The sequence below is a fragment of the Vipera berus genome, assembly GCF_964194415.1.
Source record: "Vipera berus genome assembly, chromosome: 1".
NCBI lineage: Eukaryota > Metazoa > Chordata > Lepidosauria > Squamata > Viperidae > Vipera > Vipera berus.
Window position 1 is genome coordinate 66,816,354 of NC_138202.1, and position 12,001 is coordinate 66,828,354.

At 44.5% G+C, this 12,001-nt stretch overlaps 1 pseudogene across 1 annotated transcript; it reads left to right on the forward strand.

Annotated features, from left to right (window-relative positions):
• Positions 1-9,707: 9,707 nt before the first annotated feature.
• On the forward strand, positions 9,708-12,001 carry LOC308663211 (cytochrome P450 1B1-like; annotated as a pseudogene). Its single transcript has one exon. The product of its transcript is annotated as a cytochrome P450 1B1-like (transcript).

A 12,001-nucleotide genomic window follows, 5' to 3' on the forward strand; every position in this document is an offset into this window, starting at 1 on the left:
TTTCTGACTCTTTAGTCTTCATCAGTCAGCCATACCCTTCTGAGATTCGAACCTGGGCTGATTGCACATTAGGCAGTATATTTACCTCTTGAGCCAAACAAATATATGAACTGTCCGGTGTGACTACAGCCTGTTCGATGGCCTTCAAGATAGGCTGAAAACAGGAAATAAAGATTTGCCCCATGTTTGGGGCCTAGCAAGGTAATCTAAATAGTTAACATTTGACATATATATATATGTATATATATATGTGTGTGTGTGTGTGTGTGTGTGTGTGTGTGTAAATTGCTAACAAAGAATTAAGGGAGACTGATATGCATTTCAAACTTATTAGTTTTCATCAGTCAGCCATACCCTTCTGAGATTCGAACCTAGGCTGATTGCACATTAGGCAGTTGTTTTCACCTCTAGGCCACAGGATCTCTCTCGCTTTGTTAGCTTGAGAAGCAAGGGGAGATATGTGTCAAATGCTTGTTAACTATTTTTAGATTACCTTGCTAGGCCCCAAACCTGGGACAAATCTTTATTTCCTGTTTCAGCCTATCCTGAAGGCCATCAACAGGCAGTAGTCACACCGGTGACAGCTCATATTTGTGTAAATTGCTAACAAAGAATTAAGGGAGACTAATATGCATTTCAAACTTATTAGTTTTCATCAGTCAGCCATACCCTTCTGAGATTCGAACCTGGGCTGATTGCATATTAGGCAGTTGTTTTCACCTCTAGGCCACAGGATCTCTTAGGAGAGATCTAGTGGGAAAAAAGGGTTACTTTCAAAGTCAGAATATCACAGCTTAATTATTACCTATTTATTTTACATTAAATAAAGCTCTTAGAACTGAGCTGCAGAAATCCAGATGGCCACTAGATGGTGGCAAAGAAACACAGCAAAAAAAAATGCTATTTGGTGGGTATTCTGATTTTTGCAACCCAAATCTGCTAAATGTAAACTTTTGGGAGACCCCATGCCTTCAAAGACTGTTCAGTTGGCAATTGTTCGTTAGATTTGTATCCTGCATTTTTCCAGAACTTAGGTGGACATCCTCCATTTTTTCCACACAATGACTTTAAGAGAGAATGGTTCAAACTGAGCTGAGAGAGAACGGTAAAATCATCCAGTGAAGCTCTGAGGCTGAGTATTGACTTAAATACTATATTTAACTTTAAACTGTATTCACATTTACTTCAAGATACAGTAAGTCTTAATGAACTCAGTGCAGAGCTGACTTCTAAGCAGACAAATAGAGATCTGCAAAATATATACATCCAGGACAAAAAATACATTAATGTATTTACACCTGATCTTCCCATTTTTAGAAAATAAATCTGGTTCTTTTATATAATTGTTAAATAAATATAATTAAACACAACCTTTTTGTGTTTTTAAGAGAATATGTACATTGTACATATGTACTGCTAAGCTTGTAAGCCGCCCTGAGTCTTCGGAGAAGGGCGGGAGATAAATGGAATTAAAATAAAAATAAATAAATAAATTGTGATAATAATTACACTTAGTGCAAGAATCATTATCCAGTCTAATCCCTGGCCAATATGCTGTGATGTTTTTCCTTTACCATTTTCAGACGATGGGCATCACTCCAGTAACAAATATGCTTACTTACTGTTTTTATCGGGCTGTGTAATCTTACACGCAGAAAGAAAATTTATGTTCATAAGGTGAGCCATTTTTTTGGACAGTTCAGCAGAATCACATCATGTATGTATCTATTCTTATTTCATTTCTTTCTTCTTCATTGTTTTTGTTCCTTTGAGTCTGTCTTGACTCCTGGTGACTGCCTGGACAAATGCCTGCAGTTTTGTTGGCAAGGTTTTTTGGAAGTGGTTTGCCATTGCCTCTTTCCTAGGGCTGAGAGAGAGTGACTGAACTTCACAGCTTCCAGGTTTCCAGCCTGATGCCTTAAATCAGGAGTCCCCAACCCCCGGTCCGTGGACCAGTTCTGGGCCACGGCATGCCAGCAACCATAACAGACAAACAAGCAAAGCCCCATCCACAGGATGCAGGCAGCACACAAAACCACGTACCCTCCAGGCTGTGGAAAAACCTCTCTCCATGGAACTGGTCCCCAGTGCCCAAAATGTTGGGGACCTCTGCTTTAAACTGGCTCACTGTATGCCAACACAGATATCCTATCCCTAAATGGCATAAACCCAGAGACTTAAGTTAGCACCTGCGGGGACTTAGGTGTAAAAAGTCTACAATAGGAAGATGAAAAAGGCAAACAGAACGGGAAAAGGAATAAAATATTAATGGGTATATGGATCTCTCAGATGTAATAGCTATTATTACTCCTGCAGGAATCCACATAGTATTCAATAGCATTACAAATTATATTTAATAAAACAATTTGATAAACCCAACAAAAAGTAAAACTCTCATAAAACCAAACAAGTACCAGCAATGCAATTTAAACAAGCAGCAGTTATTTATCTGCTGCATGTCAGAACAACAAAATATGAAATGGCAAGATTATTGCTCTATATACAATACTCTTAATTCTGTGAGCAGAAGATCTCTATAATAACTTGTGCTTTAATTATACACAAGCCTGGTAGAAAGTTAAGGGCTTCAATACTGAATTCCAGACTGCTTGGAGGCCTTTTGGTGATTAGGCAATTTTGGCTTTTTGTGGGCTGAGGCTAAGGTTGGAATGGAAGCAGCTCCTCTTTTATATAAAATTCAAAAACAATAACATGGGTGGGATAATGGGGTTTCAAGAAAAACCTGTGGCTGTAAGTTCCCCCCATCTATTTCAGAATTATGTAATTTTGTCTTCATCTTCCTCCAATAATAGTAATTACTGGAAAATTATTTGCATCTTTTAATGCAAACTTCAACTACCTAGGGCTCTGCAGATACAATGAACTAAACTTCAAGACTGACCCCTTTCTTTAACACCATGTACACAGTACTGTTTCTAGCACACACAGTCATTGTTTTTATTGCTTTGCTGATGGTGAAATGCATTTTAAGGATTTCAGATTTATCTTTAGAAGATAACCTTACCTTTCTATGTTCAGTAAAACACTTGTCACTCATTTACATGGAATGTCAAGTATTAATAAGAGTCCCCTGTGGATTTTACTCAGCTAATCGCTGCCGACTATAGGGGGTGGTGCTCATAGATCCAATCTGGGTCGGTCTTTGGGATAGGTTAACCTGGTGACCAACCCAGATTGGATCTTATAACATTATCCTGGGACACGAATATTTGCCTTCATTTGATGATCTCATTTCTGCATCCCTACTTGTTAACTTTATATATCTATATTTATATCTATGTATCTCTGTCTCTCTATCTCTATCTCTATCTATCTATGCAGATTCCCCCATTTAATTTGGTCTGTGAGATTCAGTAGATTTTAAAAAGTAGCATTTTGCTTCTGACTCACCCTCATCTACTGTTTTTCATTTAGTACTGCCTGATGATCTTAGGATTCTAAAAAGATTTACAAGTTTAAAATCTGCTTATCCCTGATGAAAGACATCTCAGGGCATATATATTTATTAGATTTATATCTCAGCTTTTTTCCAGGGATTCACATTGGTCTACACGGCATTCTTGCCTCTGAATTTAATCTCACAGATACAACTCACATCCAGCATCTTGGCTCCCTGCCACCCACACCCCAATGCTCCTGCTTAATGGTTATTATTAAAAGTCATCCCATAGTTAATCTGTGCTAGTTTTTAAAGTAATCTTCCCTAAAATGGGTGCTGAGATTATGGGAATTGATAGATTTAGAAAAACAGATCTGTTTGGGAAGTTTAGGATACAATACTCTTTATTTTAATGCAGAGTAAGAGGGTTTCCCATTGGACTGAACCAGTTTGTAACCTAGACACATATTTTAATGGTATGAATCCATAAATTTGCATATATCTTATCCCTTTCCCTCTATCTATCTATCTATCTATCTATCTATCTATCTATCTATCTATCTATCTATCTATCTATCTATCTATCTATCTATCATTCAAGGTATATAGCTGCCCATCTCAAATAAGTGAATCAGGGCAGTAAACAATAATAAAATCAATTAAAGAACAGCAAGGATGGATATACTAGCCCACCCCACTCCTGCCAGAGCACATCCAAGAACACAACTGATGCTATCTGAGTCCCCATAGTCTGGCCTGAATCCTCACTGAAAGGGTTCCAGATAATCCACTTCATCCGAGGTCCTCTGAACCTGTTGTGTAACCACCTTCTCTACAACCTTCCTCAGGAAGCGGAAGTTGGAGATTGGATGGAAGCTGTCCAGATTAATTACGGTAGGTCGAACGATGATCCCTTGAGGAGGGGATGCACTACAACTCCTTCAAAGTTGGCAGAACCACTCCCTCCCTCAAGGAAAAATTAACCACCACCCAGACTCAATTAGCAATAGCACAGATCTAACAAAGAAATAGCTAAATGCACTGCTACGAAGAACCCTGCCATTTCCTCGGATCCAACCAGGTCAAACTCCTCCCAGATAACTGTGCAAAACTCAACCCCTGTAACCTCTTCTGGCCCTGCACCAAGACTGGAATCCAACACAATGAGACAAAATTAAGTCATCCTTAGCAGGACCAATATTATACATGTAGCCCTTGTTTAGAGACTGCCTTGTTTAGAGGTTATAACAGTAATGAAAAGTAATTTTACAAGCAGTGCTCACATTTACGACCTTTACAGATTTGTAGAGTAAAGCAAAGCTGACGACCATAAGTACAATTGCAGTTTCACTGAGTGACTGCATTGTTTAATGATGGCATTGTTAGTCTCAGTTGTGGTCATTAAACAAGGACTATCTGTAATTGTGTTTACTTTTTTTTCCCAACACCCTCCAAAGGCAGCCTCCAACTATGCAATCTACTAATGCCCGTGAAATCCTAGAACCTTATAGAAAGAAGTCAAGTGACTAGCTAGTGGTTTGAAATAAGTAAAAGAGGCAAAATGGCAAAGGGAACAGCAGTTGTCATGCTCATGTATTTTTGTGCTGATTCAGTGATGACTAGGAGAGCAATTCAACTCAACAGTGAGGAAAGGGACTAATGAAGATCAGCATAGCAAGCCCTTAAAAATATTAGAAGGCACATCCTCAAATTATACACACATCTGGTAATAAGGAATAGTTTCTCTTTTTAAACAAATCAAGCAAGTATGAAATAAATCATACTTCTGTTTTAGCTCTAAGTCTTGCTTAAAAGCAACAAAAAAACCCGCACTGAATTCTCAGAAATGAACGCAAAATACTGCTGTAATTCCTCTGCCAAAAACAAGCTTATCAGAACACTTGAGCAATTGCCTCCATTTGGCAAGACAGCTGGGATCAACAAGTTGCTAGAACTGGCAGGCAATTATCAATTAATACTATTTCTTTCTTTGTGAGGAAGGTTAGGAGAGGGAAATAATGAGAAATTACTGTATCTGAAGCCGTAAATATTAAACTATGTCACTCCATTTTAGAAAAGTAAGTTTAATCGCAAGGATTTGCAGAAAATGTTGGTGTCACTTTTGCACTCTAGAGTGACGTCATCTATTTTCCACATGACCTATAATTGATGCTTGCCTCAATCAGAATGGAGCTGGAAGGGATCTTGAAGGTCTTCTAGTCCAACCCCTGCCCAAGCAGGAGACCCTATACCATTTCAGACAGGTGGCTGTCCAGTCTCTTCTTAAAGACCTGCAGTGATGAAGCACCCAGAACTTCTGAAGGCAAGCTGATCTGCTCATTGATTCTTCTCACTTTTAGGAAGTTTCTCCTTAATTCCAGGCTGCTTTTCTTTCCTTGATTAGTTTCCATCCATTGTTTCTTGTCTTCTCGTCCTTTGGAAAATAAGTTGATCCCCTCTTCTTTGTGGCAGTCCCTCAAATACTGGAATACTGCTATCATCTCACCCCTAGTCCTTCTTTTCTCTAGATTGGCCATACCCAATTCCTGAAACCATACTTCACATGTTTTAGCTTCCAGACCCTTAATCGTTTTAGTTGCTCTTCTCTGCACTTTTTCCAAAGTCTCAACATCCTTTTTATAATGTGGTGACCAAACTGGATGCAGTATTCCAGGTGTGGTTTTACTAAGGTTTTATAAAGCGGTACTTGATTTTGATTCTATGCCTCTGATTATGCAACCAAGGATTGTATTAGCTTTTTTGGCTGCTGCTGCACATTGCTGGCTCATATTTAAATGATCACCCGCTAGGATTCCAAGTTCCCTCTCACAGTTACTGAGTGAGGTTTGGCCTAATCTGTACTTGTACCTTTAGTTTTTCTTGCCTAAGTGTAAAACCTTGCTTTTCTCCACGTTAAATTTCATTTTGTCGAATAGGGCCCATTGTTCAAGTCTGTCAAGATCCATTTGGATCCTGAGCTTGTCTTCTGGGGTGTTGGTTATTCCTGCCAGATTAATGTCATCTGCAAATTTGAGGAGTTCCCCTTCTATTCCCTCCTCTAAGACATGTATATTAAACTTGTATGCTGCTTGACTCCCAATAACGCCTTTGCTGACTCATAACCACCAAGAGCCCTGATTGGTTACAGCCACCCATGACACATCTTGACACAGATGACATAATTAGATTCACCTACATGACATTGATCGCATGCCTTCAATAGCCCTTAATATATGCCCAACAACTGGTTATTGTCTTTTTATATATAGGTAGTCCATGACTTACAACCATTCATTTAGTGACCATTCAAAGTTACAACGGCACAGAAAATAGTGACTTAGGAATGTTTTTCGCACGACCATTGCAGCATCCCCAGAATCACATGATCAGAATTCAGACAACCAGCGGCAACTGGTTCATATGTATGATGACTGCAAGGTCTCAGGGTCATGTGATCACCCTTCTGGCAAGCAAAGTCAATGAGGAAGCTGGATTCATTTTATAAGTCTGTTGGTAACTTAACAACTGCAGTGATTCACTCACTTAACATCTGTGGCAAGGTCATAAAATGGGACAAAAATCACTTAGCAACAGAAATGTGGGGGCTCAACTGCAGCTCATACATTAATGTCTATTACCTGTGACATTTTTTACATTATGCACTACCTTATGCCTTTCTTTACTCATTTATTTATTGGTGCCTTTGAATCACTGTTGACTTCTGGCAGTGGCCTGGACAAGTCTCTGCAGTTTCCTTCACAGTATTTTCAAAAGTAGTTTGCCATTGGCTACTTCCCAAGGATGAGAGTGATTGGCACAAGGTCTCCCAGCTGGCTTCATGCCTAAGGCATGACCATAACTCACAGGTTTCTAGCCTAATAACTTAACATGGACTGGGATTTTGTTTTGTTTTGCTTTGTTTGCATTTGTGTTGGCTCAATTTTACATTTCATACATCTTCAGTTCAGTGAAAATATCTATTGGCAAGAATGGTACTAAATGTTCTACAAATATTGGCAAGCACCAAGTGTGGCTCAGTACTTGGCTAAAATGAGACATGCATCCAAATGAGGAAAACATTAGATGGCTTATAGGCTTGGTGGTGTAGTCTGATTCTTAGCCTCACTTCCCTTCCTGCAAAATTTGAAAAATGAGTTCTGAGGATCCCTGAAACAAAGAGTTTGCTTTTACAATTTAATTGGGTTGTTACATTTTTGTTCAGGTAACAGAAGGAATAAATAAATGTTAAAGAATTATTATAAAATATGCCTGCAAGCATGTGATACACCTATGGAATATGTAAATTTGGGGGCACCCAAAAACATACATTTTAGCTTTCTGTAAAAGTGCATTAACTGTATTTTGTTAAAACAGTTTCCTCTCCAAGAGAGAGCTTGGGGAAGACTAATATTGTATATAGTTAGAGTAGAATCCAGTTGTGGATAATTACAAATCTGGGACTGTTTCTAGGTACTGTGGACTGCAAGAAGGACTAGCCTGGGTCCAAACAGACATGTTTCCCAGCAAGCAGAAAGTCACATACAAGGAGTTACGGATTTGAAAAACCATGTTTGGCATGAAGACGGATATCTGTGATTACAAAGCTAGAACTTACTGAAGACAGGTCAAGATGGTTGGTGGCTATGACAAATCTGAATAAATTAAATTTCTAAAACTTGATGATTCCCACAGTATGAATTTTATCACTCTATGAGCATTTGTTTGGCTTGTGAAAACAAGTGATTCCTTATGCAGCTCTTTACTTTAGCTTAATTTCATATTCACCAATTCTTCATAATGAAAGGATATTGTCCAAAAACTGTTTAAGGAGAGAGCATTTTGAGAGCAACTTAGCTTTTTTTAATTTGAAAATATGGTGGGTATTGTGGACATAAAAATAATAAGATGGCAGAAGGCAAAATTTGTTACTCACACTTTGGTATTTAAAAATTCCCCCTCAGTTGCTATTCCTTTTTGAAAAGATGTTTTGATGTCATATGTAATTAATGTATTTAGTATGGTATCGTTCGTCTCTAATAATTCGGAAGAAAACTTTCAGAACATTTTAGTGCAGACATGTCAAACACAAGGCCCGGGGGCCAGATCCGGCCCGCGAAGTGGTTTCATGTGGCCCGCGAAGCCATCCTGGAAACAGTGAGGGAACGGCCCCCACTGCCTTGGCCCTGGCCCAGAGACCCTCCTTCTGCCAGAGACCCTCAGATCTGTCCCACTCCTGACCAGGCCCCCATAGGCACCCTTGATGTGAACAATGTAGAGCTGGACAGGCCCACCCAGTAAGCCACACCCACTCTAGCCATGCCCACCCAGTAGGCCACGCCCACCCTTGCCATACCCACCCGGCCCCCTGAGGGTAACCACAATGCTGATGCGGCCCTCAATGAAATTGAGGTTGACACCCCTGTTTTAGTGCAAAAAAAATGGTTGGACAACGTTCCCCAATCCGCTACTTTCCAACTATTTTGGTAGGAATTATGGGAATTACAGCACAGATTGGGGAAGATTGATGGAGATAATAAGAAAGGTACAATTTGAATTATAGGGAAATGGGCTCTTAGACATCTAGTTTGGTGTAGTGATTAAGGCACAGGCTAGAAGTCTGGTGACTGTGAGTTCCAATCCCACCTTAGTTATGAAAGCTGGATGGGTGACTTTGAGTCAGATACTCTCTCTCAACCCACAACTTCAGACACTGGTAACTAGCCAATCAGTCCATGTTGCAATCAAAGCTGCACATCTTGTCAGAACTAATAGACTGGTTGATCTGAAAAAAAAGAGGAGCCTGCACTCAGTATAAACACTGAGAAGAAAAAAAAAGAATATCAACCTCCACCCACCCATCTCATGAGTATACAGGTAGTCCTCGACTTATGACCACAATTGAGACCAAAGTTTCTGTTGCTAAGTGAGACATTTGTTAAGTGAGTTTTGCCCCATATCGCGACCTTTCTTGCCACAATTGTTAAGCGAATCATTGCAATTGTTAAATGAGTAACGTGGTCTTTAAGTGAAATTCTGGCTTCCCCATTGACTTTGCTTGTCAGAAGGTCACAAAAGGTGATTGCGTGAACCCAGCACTCTAATGTCATGAGTCAGTGGCCAAACATCTGAATTTTGATCACGTGACCAGGGGGATGCCACAATGGTCTTAAGTGTGAAAAACGGTTATGTCGCTGTTTTCCAGTGCCGCTGTAAACTTTGAACAGTCACTAAATGAACAGTTGTAAGTTGAGGACTCCTTGTAAGGTCTGCCTAGCGTACTCCTATCCCGTTTCATAAGAGAGGAAAAATGAGGCTGCCAGTCCAAAAGCTGGAGGAATCTCAGCAGCAAAGCCTTGGCTCTTGGCCTGCAGGCCAAGCTTCCAGCCGAGAGCCCGCCTCTCCTCCTCCTTCGCTGGTTTTGGTCATTGCTCTCTTTGCCTCCAGTCACGAAAGCAGCAGCCTTCCAAGGCAGCCAAAGGTGCCTGGCAGAGTCCAGCCGCTCTCCCGCCCACCCTTCGCTCTTGCTGTGGGGATGAGGCCTGTCTGGCAGGAAGCGGGCTTTGGAAAGCTGCACGCATTCCTGACGTGCTGGTTCGGCCTGCTCTTGCTATTCTCTCTGGAAGAGAAGCAGGGCATGGCTGCGCACAGGGGACTCTGGGACCATCACAAAGGGGGGAGAGGAGCGGGGGGAGGAGGAGGAGGAGGGAGTCAGGCTCGCCTCGGCACACACCCCCTTAGACGGCTTATAAAAGCGACCGACCTGCCCGATTAGAGCAAAAGCCGGGGGGGGGGGGGCAAAAGGAGGGCCCGCACCCTCGGGCTGAGAGCCGCTGCTCCCCACAGGCATCTCGGGCGCAGGGAAGGAAAGGCGCGAGCGTGGTCTCCAGGAGCCGACCTTTCCTCTCCCCCTTAGGGCCACCACGATGGTGCACAGCGAGGACAGACGGGGCGGGGAGATCGCGGCGCCCTTCCCGAGCGCCTTGCAGCCGGCGTTGCTGCTTTCTTGCGCCCTCCTGCTGTACTTCTGGGCGGCGGGGAAGCGCTCGTCGGCTCCGGGCAAACGTCTTCCCGGTCCCGTCGGATGGCCGCTGGTCGGCAACGCCCTGCAGCTGGGTCGCCACCCTCACCTCACCTTTTGCGAGCTGGCCAAGCGCTACGGCGACGTCTTCCAGCTCCGCCTGGGCTTGCGCTCCATCGTGGTGCTCAACGGCGAGGCGACCATCCGGCAAGCGCTGGTGCAGCAAGGCGGGCCCTTCGCGGGCAGACCCGATTTCCCCTCCTTCCGGATGGTCTCCGACGGGAAGAGCTTGGCTTTCGGACGCTACACGGAGCGCTGGCGGGCGCAGCGGCGGGCGGCGCAGGCCACGCTGCGCGCTTTCTCGACGGGCAAGGCGCCCAACAAGCGGCTCTTCGAGGAGCACGTGGCGGCCGAGGCGCAGGAGCTCATCGACGGGCTGGTGAAGTGGAGCGAGGGCGGCCTTTACGCCAACCCGCTGCCGCTGCTCGCCGTGGCCAACGCCAACGTGATGTGCGCCCTTTGCTTCGGGCAGCGCTACAGCCACGCCGACGGCGAGTTCCGCGCGCTGCTGGCCAGGAGCGATCGCTTCGGGCAGACGGTGGCGGCGGGCAGCTTGGTGGACGTGCTGCCCTGGCTGCTGTCCTTTCCCAACCCGGTGCGAAGCGTCTTCCGCGATTTCCAGGCTATCAACGGGGAGATGCTGGAGTTCGTGCGCGCCAAGGTGGCGCAGCATCGGCTTACTTTCCAGCCCGGGGCCCCTCCCCGTCACATTAGCGATGCCATCCTGGGCCTCATGGAGCACGGCCCCGAGGGGAAAGAAGGACCCCTCGGGGACTACGCGGAAAGCACGCTGACCGATCTCTTCGGCGCCGGTCAGGACACCACGTCGGCTGCCCTAGCTTGGGTGCTGCTGCTGCTTTTGAAACACCCGCAGCTGCGAGAGCAGTTGCAGACGGACCTGGACCGCGTGGTGGGTCGCGGGCGGCTTCCGACGGCTGACGATCGCGCCTCCCTGCCTCGCCTGGAAGCCTTCCTCTACGAGACGCTGCGCTACAGCAGTTTAGTTCCGGTCACCATCCCGCACGCCACCACCGCCGACGTGTTCCTGGACGGCTTCCACATCCCCGAGGGCACCGTGGTCTTCGTCAACCAATGGTCTGTCAACCACGATCGGGTCTGCTGGAAGGACCCGCACGTTTTTGACCCGACGCGCTTCTTGGACGTCCGGCAGGAGACTCTCGACCGGGACCTCGCTCGCCGCGTCCTGATATTCTCGATGGGCAAGAGGCGCTGCATCGGGGATCAGCTCGCGAAGTTGCAGCTCTTCCTCTTCACCGCCATCCTTTTGCACCAGTGCGACCTGACGGCCAACCCAGCCGAAGAGATAAGGGCGGAGTGCGAGCACGGGCTGGTTCTCAGGCCTCTGCCCTACACCTTGTCGGTGACTAGGCGAAGCACTTCCCGGGCCGAGGAAGACAGGAGCCGGAGCAACACCGACATCGCCTGCCCTTCTTAGCGCCAGCGCAACCTGCCTTGCAGAACCACCTTTAATTCTGACTTTGCGCCGTGGCGGGAGAGGGACA